The sequence below is a fragment of the Culex quinquefasciatus genome, chromosome 1 (genome assembly GCF_015732765.1).
Source record: "Culex quinquefasciatus strain JHB chromosome 1, VPISU_Cqui_1.0_pri_paternal, whole genome shotgun sequence".
Classification (NCBI taxonomy): domain Eukaryota; kingdom Metazoa; phylum Arthropoda; class Insecta; order Diptera; family Culicidae; genus Culex; species Culex quinquefasciatus.
Genome location: NC_051861.1, coordinates 105,489,054 through 105,494,546, shown reverse-complemented (window position 1 = coordinate 105,494,546; position 5,493 = coordinate 105,489,054). Strand labels below are relative to the sequence as shown.

Genomic DNA, 5,493 nt, shown 5'->3' with positions numbered 1-5,493 from the left:
TAGTTATAGAGGCAGCTATGTTCTTAAGGCAGTAGAGCAATTCTCTACGAAATCGGTCTTTTTTCTTCAATTTTAATTTTTGTATTTTTTAAATCCGACTAAAGCTTTTTTGGTGCCTTCGGTATGCCCAAAGAAGCCATTTTGCATCATTAGTTTGTCCATATAATTTTCCTTACAAATTTGGCAGCTGTCCATACAAAAATGATATGTGAAAATTCAAAAATCTGTATCTTTTGAAGGAATTTTTTGATCGATTTGGTGTCTTCGGCAAAGTTTTAGGTATGGATACGGACTACACTGGAAAAAAAATAATACACTGTAAAAAAATTGGTGTTTTTTTTTATTTAACTTTTTATCACTAAAACTTGATTTACGAAAAAACACTATTTTAGTTTTTTTATTTTTTGATATGTTTTAGAGGACATAAAATGCCAACTTTTCAGAAATTTCCAGGTTGTGCAAAAAATCATTGACCGAGTTATGAATTTTTTTTATCAATACAATTTTATTCAAAAAAATCGAAATTTTGGTCGTAAAAATTTTTCAACTTAATTTTTCGATGTAAAATCAAATTTGCAATCAAAAAGTACTTTAGTGAAATTTTGATAAAGAGCACCGTTTTCAAGTTATAACCATATTTAAGTGATTGTTTTGAAAATAGTCGCAGTTTTTCATTTTTTTTTAAATTAGTGCACATGTTTGCCCTGTTTTGAAAAAAATATTTTTGGAAAATTGATGTTATCTAAGCCTCACCCAAACAACCCACCATTTTCTAATGTCGATATCTCAGCAACTAATGGTCCGATTTACAATGTTAAAACATGAAACATTTGTGTTTTTTTTTTGGGTTAGTTTAGTTACAGATGCAGTTATGTTCTTAAGGCAGTAATGTTGTTGTGACAGTAACGTTGATGTGGTTTGTTGTTTGGTTGTTAGGCAGTTGAGTTGATGAGGCAGATTCGTTGTAGAGGCAGTGAAGTTTCTGAAGCAGTTGGGTTGTTGGGTTATTTAGGCAGTTGAGCTAATTGTAGATTGTAGAGTTTATAGTCAATCTTTCCAGACAGTGTACTTGTTGAGACTGGTGATTTATTAGGGCAGTTAAGTAGGTTTAGTTGTTGAGGCAGTTCAGTTGATTAAACTGCTGAATTGTTAGGCAGTTGAGTTGATGAGGCAGATTCGTTGTAGAGGCAGTCAAGTTTCTGAAGCAGTTGGGTTGTTGGGGTTTTTAAGCAGTTGAGCTAATCGGCAGTTGAATAATTTTTAAGGCAGTAGGGTTTTTGAAACTGAGTTGTTGAGGCAACATGCCACCCAGTGTTACCCGACTCACTCCACCAAGCAAAAAAGAAATCAAGCCAAGAAAATTGCGGGTGGAAAACTGCCACTCGACTCAACCCGGCACTCGGTTCAACTCTCGACGACAGGGACAGTAAATTGAGGTGGCACATCACCTTCTTTTTTCCTGCGACTGATCTGATGAAATATACATGAGGAACTCCTCCTTCTGCTGCAAAAAGGATGATGCTGTATGTCGGGGGTGGCGAAAAGTCGCGTCCTCGCAATCTCAATCGCTATTGTGGTGACCAAGATCTGCTCGACACTAGATTCAACTTCAACAATGATAAAAGCGGAGTGTGTGTGTGTGAGTGGAAATGCAGTTTTCCAACAAGTGAGATATGAAGGAGGGATCTTTCTTTTTTTGCCTTCCTCACCTTACTGAGGAAAGGCTTTAAAATCACTCGAAAAATGAACTTCTTAACTCGACCTCGTAGACCCACCTTTATGTATACCTATCGACTCAGAATCAAATTCTGAACAAATGTCTGTGCGTGTGTCTGGATGTGAGTCCGTGCACCGAAAAATATGCACTCGATTATCTCCGGACTGGCTGAACCGAATTGGACCGTTTTGGTCTCATTCGATTCGTCTTGGGGTCCCATAAGACCCTAGTTAATATCATAACGTTTAGTAAAGTACTTCAAAAGTTATGCTAAAAAAACGGTTATGGCTAAAGTTTGAAAGATTGTAAAAAGGGTGGTTTTTGTAAGAAAACCCGTCTGATCATACATTTTTAGAAAGGTATTTGAAAGACCTTTCTAATGAGCCCGACACATTAAAGATCTGATAGCCCTATCAAAAGTTATGAGCACTTAAGTGTCATTTGTACACATTTCAGAGGCCGGATCTCAAATATTTTGATGAAAAAGTTTTCCGGATCTATCATACGACCCATCGTTGGATAGGTAATCAAAAGACCTTTCCAACAAGCCCGAAAGATTGAAGATCTGATAACCCTATCAAAAGTTATGAGCACTTAAGTGTCATTTGTACACATTTTAGAGGTTGGATCTCAAATATTTCGATGAAATTGTTGGCCGGGTCCATTTTGCGACCCATCGTTAGTTGCATAATTAAAAGACCTTTCTAATGAGTCCAAAACATTGAAGATCTGATAACCCTATCAAAAGTTATGAGCACTCATGTGTCATTCGTACACACTTTATAGGCCGGATCTCAAATATTTTGATGAAAAAGTTGTCCGGATCTATCATACGACCCATCGTTGGATAGGTAATCAAAAGACCTTTCCAACAAGCCCAAAAGATTGAAGATCTGATAACCCTATCAAAAGTTATGAGCATTTAAGTGTCTTTTGTACACATTTCAGAGGCCGGATCTCAAATATTTTGATGAAAAAGTTTTCCGGATCTATCATACGACCCATCGTTGGATAGGTAATCAAAAGACCTTTCCAACAAGCCCAAAAGATTGAAGATCTGATAACCATATCAAAAGTTATGAGCACTCAAGTGTCATTCGTACACACTTTAGAGGCCGGATCTCAAATATTTCCTGATTTAGCAAACGACCCGTCATTAGTTGGATAATTAAAAGACCTTCCAAATGCACCTAAAACATCGGAGAAATGATAACCCTATCAAATGTAATGAGCCGTTAAGCCGATAAGAATTGAGAGTGAATTTAAAACAAGGTGCAGCCTTCCCCGTCTTTCTTTAGTTTTTTTTCTCAGTATATTTTATTTCAGACACAGGATTCACTTTCTTTAATAATACAAATAAAAACTTCTCAGCAGAAATGGATTATTTATTCAGCTGTCTACTGCGTAATTGATTCGTTTCTCTACGAGAAGCACAACAATCCTGTTCCTCCTTTTACTCGACAAGCTTGGACAACATCTTCTGAATGTCCTCCTTCCGATTTCCTCAGCATCGACGATGTAATCTTTCTCGTACAGAAGTGCACCAACTGGCTCATCTTCGACCCAACCTCCCTCGGTTCCTCGCAGGCCAGCTTTTCCGAGTCTTCAGCCAATCCAGTCTGGCTGACTGGCTACGGATGAGGTTCGCGCCTCCTTGTCGGACCATGGCTCGGCGATTGGTGGTGGTTCTGCATGCAGTTGCCCTCGACCTGAAAGCCGTCCAGAAATATGCACACGGAATGAGCGAAAACCTTATTAGAGTCTGATTCGAGGTTTGCCTACCTGGCCAGTCAGATGTTCCGGCGACGGTAGATGTTGATGCAACGTGCTTCTTACTGCCACAGGTCGCCATGTTCGAACAAAGCGGATCTACACTAACTGGTCTGTCACGTTCTAGATGGGAATCTGATAGTTGTGCCAGTTGCTGAACCGCACGATGTAGCCAAACTTTTCAGTCGCGGTCGATCGACGGCAGTTTTTCTGCATTTGTTTACATAGGTGACACTCCCTGATGACAACCGATGACAGCAAAATAGTTTGGATCATATTTCAAATCTGTTCCATTTCCACCCGTTCCTTCAGGCACTTTGTGGATCGCATTTTTACACTAAGATAAAAAAGAACATTTCTGGAGCTTTTTAAAGGTCCAAAAGCACCCCAGTCACGGCGTTCTCACAGGATTCTTACAGAATTCTACCAGAGCGAAAATATTCTTACTAGAACTATGCCATCAGCTTGCTAGAACGTTGTGAGAATTCTCAAAGAATTCTAGCTCAAATGCAATAACCGATTCTAGCAGGAGCCGGCGAAATCAACCGGTTCTATAAGAATCCTGCTTGATGCTGCTAGAACTATTCTGACAGGCCAACCTGCTAGAATTCTGTAAGAATTTTGCTAGAATGAGACGGCAAAATTTTCTGCTAGAATCCTGCTAGAATTGTGTTAGAACTTTAAAGGTTGATTATTATCAATAAAAAGTGGGTCATTTTGAATTGCTAGACATTTCTATTCTAGCTATATGAAACAATGCTTCAGGCAGCTTTATTTTAAGATAATATTTACACTTTACACTGTTCTATACATGAAGTATAACTTATTCACTGCATAACAAAATACAAAAAAATCCACGACAGCAGTGCATTAATTTCTCTTCCGGAAATGGTTCCTGTGGCGTGTGGTTCGTGTCCCGATTGTTGTTGCAGCGGAGTAGGCTTGGGTCATATCTGGTCCGAAGAACCTGGCCCTTTTTTCCTCGCCGTCGGCATCGGTTCTTGATGTTTTTGGCCACAGTGCTGACATCGTCGTCGTTTTCGGACTAGATCCGGACTGTTCTCCGATGTTACACGGTTCCAGTATCTGTGAGAAGGGCAATAAGAATTAATTTCAAGACATAATAATATATATATATATATATATATATATATATATATATATATATATATATATATATATATATATATATATATATATATATATATATATATATATATATATATATATATATAATTCTTACCACACCACGGATTGATAAAGGAAGGACACCGGAACTCAACAGGAACGGCATCTTTTTCGATTAGAAGACCAATCATAACTTGTGCGAACAAGTTCGCTTTCAAGATGATGGTCGGAAATTGCCAAGCGGTTCAGCGAAAATGACGTCATTTTCGCTGGTTTTTCTCTGTCAGAGTCTTCTAACTAAATTCTTACAGATTTCTGACAGATTTCGCTCTGTCAGAAAATTCTGGCAAAATTCTTACAAAATTCTGACTGGCCTGCTAGAACTATTCTAGCAGGATTCTAGCAGAACAAGCTCTGTTAGAATTTCTCGTGACCGGGACGCTTTTTAAGGAAGCGTTCTTTTATTACGTTACGAAATGTTACAAAAATTGTAGGAGGGGGGAAGTGATGAAAAATTCTGTTACGTAACGCAAATTTTTCATATGAACTTTCATTAAAAATTACAGCCGACACTCTGATTGTCAATATCGAAGGTACCATCGAGGAAGAGAAGCATCAGTTTGCAAAATCAGGAGATGGATATCACTTTAAACAATCGAGTTTTTGCTATAATCCTTTCTGTTTATACGTTCATTTGAGGGCTAGTTCCGCACTAAATGCCGCAGTCAAAGCTGTCAGAGTTTGTTTTTTGAAGAAACTCGCGCGAATGCCGCACGAGTTTTGCCACCATCTTGCCTTAACATCAGCCCTATTTTATTCAACTACCATTTTAGTTGGCCCCTATTTACAGTTATTTTAAGAGAACATCAATACTTAAA

General features: G+C 38.2%; 1 long non-coding RNA gene across 1 annotated transcript; it reads right to left on the bottom strand.

Annotated features, from left to right (window-relative positions):
- Positions 1-3,010: 3,010 nt before the first annotated feature.
- Positions 3,011-3,688, bottom strand: LOC119765063. Its single transcript, XR_005276480.1, has 2 exons — positions 3,500-3,688; positions 3,011-3,426 (listed from the first exon to the last, which is right to left on the bottom strand). It is a non-coding gene; the product is annotated as an uncharacterized LOC119765063 (long non-coding RNA).
- Positions 3,689-5,493: the final 1,805 nt, after the last annotated feature.